This window comes from Triturus cristatus, chromosome 7 (genome assembly GCF_964204655.1).
Source record: "Triturus cristatus chromosome 7, aTriCri1.1, whole genome shotgun sequence".
In the NCBI taxonomy this organism is placed as follows: Eukaryota; Metazoa; Chordata; class Amphibia; order Caudata; family Salamandridae; genus Triturus; species Triturus cristatus.
The window spans coordinates 1,763,879,700-1,763,893,525 of NC_140590.1; the positions used below are offsets into that span (position 1 = coordinate 1,763,879,700).

The 13,826-nt window shown below is 52.1% G+C and overlaps 1 protein-coding gene across 1 annotated transcript in view; it reads right to left on the bottom strand.

Annotated features, from left to right (window-relative positions):
- LOC146813019 (killer cell lectin-like receptor subfamily B member 1A) overlaps positions 1 to 13,826 on the bottom strand; it is a 574,194-nt gene that overhangs the window by 45,985 nt on the left and 514,383 nt on the right. The gene's annotated exons all lie outside the window — the stretch shown is intronic.

Sequence of the window (13,826 nt, forward strand, 5' to 3'; positions counted from 1 at the left end):
AGAAAAAAGTTTATCTATATCTTCTCCCTATTGGAAATACAGCTAGAGGGGCTTGACTTGACAACATGCGATAGGAAGGAAGACGATAGAAGGGAGAGGCGAAGGGAGCGCAAAGAAAGAAAGTTCGATAATTGGCTAGATGCATTCAGAATCATGGCCTGCATCACAGTAGAGAAATTCCTGCGTTGCACAGCCGACCAATGGCTTTATGAAGCCAACATCCATAAAGCACAAAGGCAATTCCCAGGCAACGCATGGCTAGAATATGACAAGGGCTTTAGGCTAAAAATGCAGACGCACTCCGAAATGGAGTGGAACGAGGAAGACGTGTCCGGCTTCATCCATAAGATGATGGTAGTCAAGGAGGCCAGGTCCTGGGCAGGGAGGAGCGAGCAGTCCTTTCGGACCCCCTTCCACAAAGGTAGAGGGAGGCCTTTTCAAAAGACCAGGCAGGCCAGTGCATGGAAACCATCACACACCAATGGGCCCCCGCCAATATGTTGGAAGTTTGAGGCTAACGAGTGTACTTACGGGGCATCATGCAAGTTCCAACATAGCTGCTCATCCTGCGGGGGTGGGCAACCAGCGGCAGCATGCAAGAGAAAAAAGGAACACAAGGGGGACAGGAAAGACGCAAAGAAATAGTGAAGAGCACATGGTAGCCACGGGGGGGCCAAGGGGGTGGGTGGCATTTGGGCTAGCATGGTCACCGATCAACACACACCAGTTACGCAAGCTAGCAAACAGATATCACAACAAGAAGGACGCAGAGACTTTAGTTCACGGCTTTGAGGAGGGCTTCCCTATCCCATTCCCAGGCCCCCTCCCGCCAGGCAGCACCAAAAACCTGAAATCAGCATTACTACGCCCAGGAGTGGTGACTAAGAAGTTGGATAAAGAGAGGTCCCTGGGCAGAATTGAGGGCCCCCTCCCCCCCGAAATGAGCAAGGAAATGGTGATCTCTCCTCTAGGGGTGGTTCCCAAGAAATAGCAAGGACAGTACAGGTTAATACACCACCTATCTTTCCCCCGACGGCTCCTCGGTGAATGACGGGATCTGCGCTGAGGTATGTTCAGTGAGCTACTCCTCGATAGATGATGCCATCGACCTAGTTAGGGCAACAGGCTGGGGAGCTCTCATGGCAAAAGCGGACATCGAGTCCGCTTTCCGCTTACTCCCAGTACACCCTGCAAGTTTCCACTTACTAGGTTTCCAGTGGGAAGGGAAAGTGTATTTCGACAAAGCTATGCCAATGGGTTGCTCGGTCTCATGTGCTTACTTCGAGTTATTCAGCACCTTTATCGAGTGGGCGCTGCATGCCAGGCATCCAGCGGGTGGGAAACTCCATTACCTGGATGACATCCTCTTCACAGGCCCGGCAGCGGAATGCGGGAACACATTGGCAGCATTTATGGACTTGGTGGACAAGCTAGGAATCCCCCTGGCCCCTGACAAAACAGTAGGCCCTTCAACAAACATGACCTTCTTAGGGATAGAGATAGACTCGATCGCCGGGATGTCCAGGCTCCCCCCGGGCAAAGTAGAGGATTTCAGGGCAGAAATTAGGGACCTTTGTGGGCGGGAAAAAGCCTCCCTGAGGGAGCTCCAAAGACTCATAGGAAAACTAAACTTCGCAGCCAGAGTGATCCCAGCAGGCAAGGCATTTGTCAGGCGCTTGACACAGTTAACATGCGGGCTTACCCAGAAGCACCATCATGTAAGGCTGGGTGCGTCAGTCAAAAAAGATCTGCTAATGTGAGACACTTTTCTGACAGACTTTAACGGCGTGCTGATATGGAGGGAAGTGACTAGCAAGCAGATCGCGCTGTACACCGATGCTTCAGGTAGCACAGGCTTTGGGACGATCCTGGGCGACAAGTGGTGCGCAGGGCAGTGGCCTAGCAGTTGGCACAGGGAGGGCATGACCAGCAATATCACTTTTTTAGAGCTATTCCCTATCATAGTCGCACTCACAGTATGGAAGCAGGACCTACAGAACATGAAGCTGACACTTTGTTCTGACAACAAGGGGGTGGTACAAGCGATTAACAGAGGGACAGCCAGGTGCCCAAATACTTTGCGACTAATGCGCCGACTGATTAAATTGCAGTTGGAGGGCAACATAGACCTGAGAGCTCGCCATGTACCGGGAGTAGAAAACGAGGTGGCGGATGCCTCGTCCAGAGCAAGAATGGCAAGGTTCAGGGAACTAGCACCCAGCGCGGATCAGAACATGACCCCCTTTCCGGAACCACTGTGGGACCTAGCGGGGTTGACCTATCAGAACTGAACTGCCAGGCACTCGCCCCAGAGGCAACCAGGAGGTATAGGAAGTACGTTGCCACCGTAATGCAAGTGGGCGGCATCCAGACCCTGGGCGATGTGGGGGCAACGGGCAGGGCAACCGAAGTATTCATACAGTGGGCCTTTAACGCCAACAAGTCCAGGTCATGGGCACGGGCCCACCTGTCCGCAGTGTCACATCACAGTAAGCTGATGACCGGGCATGACCCAACGGCATCCCACTACATCAAAACGGCAATGAAGAGTTGGAGACGCTCTGAGGGCACGAAGAGAGATAACAGGCGCCCAATAGACTACACAAGGCTGGGCATACTAATGGGGGCACTGCGGGGCGCCACAAAAGACAGCTTTGAACTCCTGCTGTTTAGGGTGGCTTTTTCAACCGCCTTCTTCGGAGCATTCCGCTTCAGCGAGCTGGTGGTGCCAGCAAAGACAGGGACAGCAGAGCGCTGCTTGCAAGTGGGCGACGTGGCACCCAGGGCAGGGGAAGTGGAGATCCTGCTGAAACGGTCAAAGACAGATCAGGCCAGCAGGGGGGCAATAATAAAACTACGATGCATCAGGGACCAAGACTGCTGCGCAGTGTGCTGCTTGCTAGCTTTTATGGCCATACGCCCGGCCAGTGAAGGCCCCCTGTTCAGGCACATTGATGGCACACACCTTAGCAAATTTCAGTTCAAAGCAATGTTGCGACTCACACTCAGCAAAGCAGGGCTGCCACCAGCTGACTTCGGGTCCCATTCATTCCGAAACCAAAAATGTGTTTGAAATTGTAGAGTCCAGTGTCGTTAAGTTGGGTGTCATTAAGTGGAATGTTGTACAGGAAAGTGGAGAGTATTGCATTGTGTAGTGTTGCACAGTGTAGTTTAGTAGTGTGGAGTGGTTTGGCATCCAGTGGACTAAAGTGGCATAGAGTACAGGGGTGTGTTGAATAGTACTGTTAGAAATGAGGGGGCTCTGGTTGGCGCAGGTAAGTACCAGTGACAAGCAGGGACCCTTTACTTCTAGTCAGGGCGAAGGATGACTCCTCAGAATAACCCCTGCTCACCCTCTAGGTGTGTGGCGCGAGCAGTCAAGGCTAAACATCAGGGCGTACACAGTTAAGCATTGGCAATTATACACACAGCAAACTCCTTGCATGCACCACAGACGGACACCAGGCAGGTTGTATACAAAAATAGGCTTTTATATATTTTCAGCAGACTTAGTACAAGACCCAGTAACGGTAAAACGGGGGGGTTCACGATCTCTATGAATACGGAAAGTTCTTTTATACGGAAAGTCTTCTCATGCGGGCAACAAGGGGAACTGTGGGCCTTAGCGCACTTCACGCTGAGGCGGCAACCGGGATGCACGCGTCAGATGGCAGGGAAAACAGAACATTGCGGACCCTGGATCCGATGCGAGCTCGCGGTCGAGTTCGTTAGTACAGTACCTTTGTTTCTTTTCATGAAGGCGGTTGCGGGACACTCAGCGGCTCTTTCAAAAGGGCGAGGCGGCGTCTGGGGCTTCCACGCTTCACGATGGGGGTCTAGGCCTTCAGGCTCACGGCAAGAGCGGGGTGTTGCAGGTTGACAAGTGAGCAAAGCGGGGCAGCCGGGCATGCTTTCTTACGTCCGGGCTGTCCGAGGCTTGAAGTTGCTCACAACGCCGACTCCGGCGGGAGGGGTGAAGGTGCGCAGCGGGCCTCCGGCAAGCGGGGTGACGGGGGCAGCCCAGCACAGCGTAGGAACACCACAGTCCAGCGGCAGGTGGGTGAAGGTCAGGATGGGCCCAATGGTCCTGGGGCTCAGTTCAGGGGGCAAGCTCGCTTCCAAGCCCTTGGAGATCGTTTTGGAAAGCACAAGTTTCTTGAAAATAAAAGTAAAGCAAAGTCTCTAGTAAAAGGTTCCTCTTCTCTCCTTTGGCAGCAAGGTCAACACTGCAGGCCAGTCCCCCAGGATAGGGACCGTCTTCCTCCTACAGCTTTCCTGGCGCCTCCTCCTCAGGCAGAGATTCTTCTTGGTTCAAAGCGGATCTAGCTTCTTAGGAGCAGGGCTCCTACATTTATACTACATTTCTTTTGTTCTCCCAGGCCAGGGGGGCCCTTGCCTAGTTCAGTCCAGTTCTGGAGCACTTTGTTGACGCGATGCAGGCTTCTTCTTTCAGAGTGCAGGGCAGAGTCATCAGACACTCCACAGGGGGCGGAGCCGGCATTGTGGTTGCAGAGCACAGTCCTATTCAGAGTCCAGGTGTACTCCTCCCACCCATCTACCTGTCAATCTTTCTATTTACCACCAGGCTACCTAGCCCTGCCCATCTGGGTTTCCCCAGCCCTGTCACTCACACAAGCCAGACAGCAAATACACATCACCCAGTGGCGGGCTGAAATGGTTAGGCAAGCAAAGGCCAACTTTCTAAAAGTGGCATTTGCAAACAAGGAATATTAAAATAAACCTTACGAAAAGATGTACCTTATTATTCTGAGTTCAGGCATACTAAACTCGATCTTCTACCATGTTCCCTGGGCATGTTAGGATCATAGGATGTAACAATCTTAACAGCCCATTCTGGCCTATGAGAACAGGGTAGCCTTGCAATGGTGAAAAACAAAAATGGCTGTAATTCACTATTAGGACATGCCACACACATAGGGCTTGTCCTACCTTATGCTTACAATGCACCCTGCCCTTGGGCCTACCATAGGGGTGACTAATATGAAGTTAAGGGAAGGTTTAGGGACTGGCAAGTGTGTGCACGTGCCCAGTCAGCATGTCAGTACCAGACTGCACGCAGGTTCTGCGATGGCAGACCCTAGACATATTTTACCAGGCCGCTTCTGTGGGTGGCACAACCAGTGCTGCGAGCCCACCAGTGGCATTTGTATTTACACGCCCTGGCACTCCTGGTGCACTTTACTGGGGTCTGACAGTAAACCAAATAAGCCAATCATGGAATCCAACTATATACATTTTACATAGGGAGCACTTGCACTGTGACACTGGTTGGCAGTGGCACAGTGCGCTGAGCGGCCAACACCATAAAAACACATGAGGCACAGCGACAAAAAGTGGAAGGGAGACTCACGCCTAGGTGCCAGGTCTAACACGTGTCCCCTCCAGCTGAAAAGTGGGGAGAACTACCCTACCCCAGGGAGTTCCTCATCACTAAGGCAGAATAATCTGGACAGACCGTCTGCATTGGCGTGATCTGTACCAGGGCGATGTTCCACCGTGAAATCCATACCCTGTAGGGAAATGAACCACCTCAACAGCTTTGGATTCTCACCCCTCATATGCATCAACCATCTGAGGGACCTGTGGTCTGTCTGAACCCGGAAGTGAGACCCAAACAGGTATGGTCTTAGCTTCTTCAGTGCCCAGACCACAGCAAATGCCTCACGCTCAATAGCACTCCATCTCTGTTCCTGTGGAAGTAACCTCCTGCTAAGGAAAGCTACAGGTTGATCTAGGCCCTCTTCATTAATCTGTGAAAGAACAGCCCCCACACCATGCTCTGAAGCGTCTGTCTGAATGATAAACTCTTTGGAGAAGTTGGGAGCCAAGAGCACGGGCGCCGTGCACATAGCAGTTTTCAGGGTCTCAAAAGCATTCTGACAGGTGTCAGTCCAAATCACTTCCTGGGCTGCTTCTTAGAAGTCAGCGCTGTCAAGGGGGCAACAATGTTGCCATACCCCTTGACAAACCTCCTGTAGTACCCGGTGAGACCTAGGAAGGCTCTCACCTCTGTCTGGGTTTTGGGCGACTCCCAATTCAGGATGATTTCTATCTTGGGTTGAAGGGGCACCACCTGGACGCTCCCAACCTGGTGCCCCAAGTACACCACGAAACCCTGCCCGATCTGACACTTACTTACCTTGATCGTGAGGCCTGCCTTGCGCAGCGCCATCAACACTTCCCAGAGGTGGCGCAGGTGTTCTTCCCAAGTGGAGCTGAACACTGCGATGTCATCCAGGTTGGCAGCACTGAACGAATCCAGTCCAGCAAACACCTGGTTGACCAACCTCTGGAAGGTGGCAGGGGCATTCTTCATCCCAAAGGGCATAACCCAGAACTGGTAGTGCCCATCTGGTGTGGAAAATGCTGACCTCTCTTTGGCCCCCTCGGTCAAAGCGATCTGCCAATACCCGTACTGAGGTAGTTGGCAGCCCCTAGCCGATCTATGAGCTCATCAGCTCTGGGGATGGGGTGTGCGTCAGTCCTGGTGACCGAATTGAGTCCTCTGTAGTCCACACAGAACAGGAGTTCGGGTGTGGCTCCCGGCGCTGCAGCCTTTGGGACCAAGACCACGGGGCTGGCCCAAGGACTGCTGAAGGACTCAATTACCCCGAATGCAAACATCTTGGAGACCTCCTCTTTGATGCATGTCCTCACCCTGTCAGTCACCCTGTAGGCCTTTCGCCTCACGGGTGTACTATCCCCAGTGTCCACATCATGGACGTACCAATCAGTGACACCGGGAACGAGGGAAAACAGATCAGAAAATTGTCCCAATAACTGGCGACAATCATTCTGTTGCTCAGGGGTCAGGGTGGAAGAGAGGATGACACCATCCACTGACCCATCTTGCTCCTGGGCTGACAGGAGGTCAGGAGGAGGCTCGGTCTCCTCTTCCATCCCAGCATCTGTTGCCAAGAGCATGCCCACTTCGGACCTCTCCAAGTGGGGCTTGAGGCGGTTGACATGTAGGACCCTTAAGGGGTTCCTAGGAGACTTCAGGTCCACCACGTAGGTAACAGGACTCTTGCGCTCCACAACCTCAAAGGGACCGGTCCACTTATCCTGGACATGGCTCCATGGGGGCCAAGACCCATACCTTCTGTCCAGGCTGAAGCTCTACCAGAGTGGCATTCTGGTCGTACCACCGCTTCATCTCCTCCTGGCTGGCTTCCAGATTTGCCTCAGCAAGTTGCCTGAATCGCCTAGTCTGATTCCTGACGGCCAGCATGTAACTATATACATTCTGGGGAGGTTTCCTGGGAGATTGCTCCCAGCCTTCCTTGACTAGACTTAGAGGTCCTCTCACTGGGTGGCCGTACAGGAGCTCAAAGGGGCTGAACCCTAGAGACTTCTGTGGCACCTCACGGTAAGCAAAGAGAAGGCATGGTAGGAGGACGTCCCACTTACGCCTCATGGGTCCTTCTAGGCCCATTATCATGCCTTTGAGGGTACGGTTGAATCTCTCAACCAACCCGTTTCCTTGGGGGTGGTAAGGTGTGGTGAACTTGTAGGTTACACCACAATCTTGCCAAAGGGATTTCATGTATTTGGACATGAAATTGGTACCCCGGTCAGACACCACCTCTAGAGGGAATCCCACTCGGGAGAAAATTCCCATCAGTGCACACCCCACCACGGGGACGTCACTGTCCTCAGAGGAATGGCTACCGGGTACCGGGTGGCATGGTCCACCAGGACCAGGATGAACCTATTGCCCATGGCTGTCCTGGGGTCCAGTGGCCCTACAATGTCAATCCCCACTCGCTGGAATGGGGTACCGACCACAGGGAATGGCTGGAGTGGAGCCTTCAGCTTCCTTCCACTCTTTCCACTTGCCTGGCAAGTCTGCCATGTCCTGCAGTGAGTGTCTGATCTCCTGCGCATTTGAGGCCAATAAAAGTGGGTGACAAGCCTTTCAAAGGTCTTGTCCTGCCCCAAATGCCCTGCCAATGGCACATCGTGAGGCAGTCCCAGTAGGAAGGCTCTGAAGTCCTGGGGTACCACCAGCGCACGGGCTGACCCAGGCTCAGCAACCTTAGGCTCTGTATATAGGAGGTTGTTCTCCCAGTAAATGAAATGTGACCCAGACTGATCACCTGCGGCCTGGTCTGCAGCCGCTGCCGCACACCCACGAGAGAAGGGCATTCTTTCTGCGCCTTGCAAAAGTCCTCCCTGGAGGCAATGGGTCAGCTCAGGTAGGTCCCTCAGTTCAGCTATCTGTTCCCCTGTAGGCTCCAGGGCATCCCCCTCAAGGTCTGCTTCCTCCTGGACCATGGGAACTTCAGGGGCCGGCTTCCCGCGCCCCCTGCTCCTTCTCTCTAAGGCCGGTTCCTGGGCCTCCCTCTCAGGCTCCAGGACCTCTTGAGTACCTCTACTGGCTGCCATGGACCGTGTGGTGACACACGCCCAATCCGGCATACCCGACATCTCCAGGTGAGCACTCCGCTCCACCTTAGCCCAAGGCGAGCTCTCCAAATCGTTCCCTAACAAACAGTCTACAGGCATGGCGGGCCTCATAGCTACCTGAAGAGTACCAAAGACCCCCCCCACTCAAAGGGAACCTGAGCCACCTTGCAGCGACTCTCTGTGTTGTCAGCGGCAACAACAGGATATAATGCTCCTGGGACAACCTGCTCTTGAGACACCAGGTGACACTTGACAGCTGTCACACTGGCTCCTGTATCTCTGAGAGCTTTCACTCTACGGCCATTTATGGTCACCCACTGCCTGTACTTCTTAGTGTTCTCAGGCACTTGGGGTGCCAGGTCTAACAAGTACTGTGGCGTAGAGTGCACTACCGTGGACAGGTATAGCGTAGAGTTGAGAGAAGTGTTATAAATTGTTGCATTGTGTTGTACAGTACAGTGGAGTGGTGTGTCATACAGTGGAATGTTGAAAAGTGTTGTAGAGTGGAGTAGAGTGTTGTATAGTGGATTGCGGTTGCATATAGTTTAGTAGAGGGTTGTACAGTGTACGGTAGGGGTATAGAGCAAAGTGCAGGGTGGTATAGTGGCCTAGAGTGTAGTACAGTCTTGTAGAGCGGAGTTGCATAGACTGGAGTAGAGTGTGGTAGAGTAGAGCAGTGTAGAGTGGAGTGTTGTATATTGCTATAGAATGGGGTCAAGTGTCATGTAGTGGAGTCCAGTGGAGTGGCGTAGCGTACAGTGGAGTAGCATGTTGTAGAGCTGAGTTTAGTGGAGCAGAGTAGAGTAGATTGTAGTAGAATACAGTTGAGCAAAGTGTTGTACAGTAGAGTGGTGCATGGTACAGTGGAGTTGACTGGCAAGTTGTAGATTGTCAGAAACTCTTAAGGAGTGGAGTACAATGCCACATAATGGATTACAGTGTTGTACTGTGGAGTGGCTTGGAGTGGAGTGCAGTACAGTTTGATAGAGTGGAGTGGCATAAACTCATAGAGGTTAGTTTCATAGAGTAGCATTCAGTGGAGTGGAATAGAGTGTAATAGTGGAGTACAGTGAAGTAGAGTGAATTAGTTTCTTGTAGAGTAGAATATAGTAAAGTGGGGTGGAGCAGCATGAAGGGAGTCACATAGAGTGTCATGGAGTGGAGTATAATGTCATGCAGTGGTCTATAGTAAAGTAGAGTGCTGTACACTGGAATTGACAGGAGTACATTAATGTACAGTGTCGTGCCATGGAGTGGTGTATAGTGTAGCATTGTGAAGGGGTGTAGGCTGTTGCTAAGAGCAGTACAGTGTGGTTGAATGGAGTATAGTGGAGACGCATTGAGTGGACTTGTGTATAATTGGATGGTGTAGACTGGAATAGAATAGAGTGGAATGGCATAGAGTGAAGAAGTAGCGTAGAGTGTGGTGGCATGCAGTGGAGTGGCATACAGTGGAATATATTACAGTGGAGTGGGATTGAATGGAGAGCGTACAGTGGAGTGGATTAGAATGGAATTACATATAGTGGAATAGCAGAGAGCACGGTGGTGTAAAGTGGAGTGATGTACAGTGGAGAGGTGCTGACTGGAGTAGTGTACAGTGGAGAAGCGTACAGTGGAATAGCGCACAGTGGAGTGGAAAATTGTGGAGTGGCATACAGTGGAATAGCATACAGTGAAGTGGTGTAGGGTGGAGTGGCTTACAGTGGGGATGGAAAGAGTGGACTAGTGTACAGGGGAGTGGCGTACAGGGGAGTTGCATACTGTAAAATTGCGTGCAGTGGAGTAGCGTATACTGAAATAGTGCAGAGCGAAGTAGTGCAGAGTGAAGTGGCATACAGTAGAGTGGCTTACACTGGAGTGGTATGTAGTGGCGTGGTGTAGACAATCCGTATAGAGTAGAGTGGCATAGAGTGGAGTAGCTTGCTGTGGAGTGGAGTAAAGTGGAGTGACATAGATTGGAGAAGCATACAGTCTAATAGTGTATAATGGAGTAGTGTAGAGTGCAGTAGTGTATAGTGGACTGCGTACAGTAGAGTGACATAGAGTGGAATAGCATAGAGTGCAGAAGCTTGTAGCAGAGCGTACAGTGGAGAAGCATGGAGTGGAGTGGAATACAGTGGAATAGCGTAAAGTGGATTAGGCAACAGTGGAGTTGCATATACTGGAATAGCATGGAGATCCAATAGCGTACAGTGGAGTGGTATACAGTGGAGTGTCTGAATGGAGTGGCATACATTGGAATACCGTAGAGTAGAGTGGGGTATAGTGGAACAGCGTAAAGTGTAATGGTGTAGAATGGGCTGGCACACAGTAGAACAGCATACCCTGGAGGGGGTTAGAGTAGAGCTATATAAAGTGGAGGTACATAGAGTGGAGTCATGTACTGTGGAACAGTATAGAGTTAAGTGGCATGGAGTGAAGAGAGGTTCAGTGTTGTGGCATACAGTGGAATAGCATAGAATGGAGTGGTATAGAGTGGAGTGATGTACAATGGAGGGGCAAAGAGTGGACCACTGTACAGTGGAGTGGCATACATTGGACTGGTGAAGAGTGGAACACTATAGAGTGGAATGTTGTACAGTGGAGAGGTGCAGAGTGAATTGGGGTAGACTGTGGTAGCACACAGTGTATTAGCCTAGAGCGGAGCGGAGTAGAGTGGAGTGGCATAGATTGGAATAGCAATGAATGCAGTGGCATAGAGTGGAGTGCTGTACAGTGGTGTGCCATAGCAGAATAGCAAAGAGTGGAGTGGTGTACAGTGGAGAGGCTTGTTAATAAGTGGAGTAGTGTAGGGTATAGCAGTGTACAGTGGAGTGGCATACATTGGAGTGGCATAGAATGGAGCAGTGTACAGTTGAATAGCATACAGTGGAGTGGCGTACAGTGGAGTGGCGTAGTGTGGAACATCATAGACTGGAATAGCATAAAGTGTAGTGTTGTACAATTAAGTAGTGTACAGTGGCATACTCTGCAGTGGAGCAGCGTAGAGTAGAGGAGAGTACGGTGGAGTTGCGTGCACTAGAGTATAATAGTAAGGAGTGGCATAGAGTGTAATAGCATACAGTGGAGTGTCCCCTGACCCTGGCACACATCCCCGCATCACGGAGCTGCAGCAGAGGTCGATCCTTTTCCTACCTTGCCGCCAAGTCCTGGAACGACATCCCCCTCCACTTCCCACCTCCCTTTCATTCGATGGCTTCAGGAAGGGCCTCAAGACATGGCTCTTTAGAACCGCATGGCATTCAGAACCCCAGTGCCTGGAGACCCCCAGAGTGACAAGCCACGCTTTACAAGTCCCCCTGATTAATTGATTGAGTAGTAAAGAATGGAGCGACATAGAATAATGTGGGGTAGAGTGGAGTGGAGTACAGCGGATTAGAGTAGAGTGGATTGGTGTATGGTAAAAAAAAAATTAAGAAAATGCCGAAATTCACTGAAAAAATAATAAAGTAATGTTAAGAAAATGCCGAAATTCACTGAAAAGTAAGGAGTTGAAATGAGATAATACCTAGGGCCTGATTGTTTGCTATTCACAAAGGGATTTACAAGTAGCATCTTTACGAGTGTGGAGTTTCTGCATATAAAAAGACAGTGCTGTCCTTTCTTTTTATGTGCACAGATTTCGCACTTGTAAAGGTACTACTCATAAATCCCTTTGTGAATAGCAAACAGTCGTAAACTTAAACAAAATTATAAGTTTACCTTTGTGAGTAAGGCACTTAATGTCAACCAAAAAACCCTGAACTTCGCCAATTAAAGTTTAAAGACCTAGGTGCCGATCACGATCCGGCAAAAAATATCCCCGTGCGACTCGTATCGGTTCTTTTTACCGTACGAATCGTACAAGTGCCGTACGAACTGGCAATCACGATTCGCATGGTAAAAAGTCCATACGAACCGCACTGGGAATCATTCCCCACACGTCCTCGGGTCGGAAAATGTGTCCGACACGTCCTCGGACGATTTACCGCACAAACGTGAAAAGCCAAGTCCGACCGAGGAATCACGATCCATCCCGTGCGTCCGAGCGTACAACCGTATGGAAAAAACACCGTCCGCACCGAACATCCATAGCAACCATGGAGACATGTGCCCGCATACGCGCCCAACACTCCCCCCAGCCCCCGTACGTCCGACACGTACCCCCCGTGTATGTATACCCCCACCCGTCTAGGTACACCCCAGTACGTTCCAGTCGAACCCCCACCCCAGTACGTGTCATACCCCCGTGTACCTACACTCCTGTACGTACCAGTCGCACCCCCACCCCAGTACGTGTCGTACCCCCCGTGTACCCCCACCCCAGTACGTTCCAGTCGTACCCCCACCCCAGTACGTGTCATATCCCCCGTCTACCGATACCCCAGTACGTTCGAGTCGTACCCCCACCCCAGTACGTGTCATATCCCCCGTCTACCGATACCCCAGTACGTTCGAGTCGTACCCCCACCCCAGTACGTGTCATATCCCCCGTCTACCGACACCCCAGTACATTCCAGTCGTACCCCCACCCCAGTACGTGTCGTACCACCGTCAATGTACACCCCCCCACCCCAGTACGTGTCACATCCCCCGTCTACCGACACCCCAGTGCATTCCAGTCGTACCCCCACCCCAGTACGTGTCGTACCACCGTCAATGTACACCCCCCCACCCCAGTACGTGTCGTACCACCGTCAATGTACACCCCCCCACCCCAGTACGTGTCGTACCACCGTCAATGTACACCCCCCCACCCCAGTACGTGTCATATCCCCCGTCTACCGACACCCCAGTACATTCCAGTCGTACCCCCACCCCAGTACGTGTCGTACCACCGTCAATGTACACCCCCCCACCCCAGTACGTGTCGTACCACCGTCAATGTACACCCCCCCACCCCAGTACGTGTCGTACCACCGTCAATGTACCCCCCCCCACCCCTGTACGTGTCGTACCACCGTCAATGTACACCCCCCCACCCCAGTACGTGTCGTACCACCGTCAATGTACACCCCCCCACCCCTGTACGTGTCGTACCACCGTGGACCTACACCCCAGTACGTTCGAGCACCACCCCCACCCCAGTACGTGTCATATCCCCCGTCTACCCATACCCCAGTACGTTCGAGTCGTACCCCCACCCCAGTACGTGTCATATCCCTCGTCTACCGACACCCCAGTACGTTCCAGTCGTACACCCACCCCAGTATGTGTCGTACCCCCCGTGTACCCCCACCCCAGTACGTTCCAGTCGTACGCCCACCCCAGTACGTGTCGTACCACCGTCAATGTACACCCCCCCACCCCAGTACGTGTCGTACCACCGTCAATGTACACCCCCCCACCCCTGTACGTGTCGTACCACCGTCAATGTACACCCCCCCACCCCAGTACGTGTCGTACCACCGTCA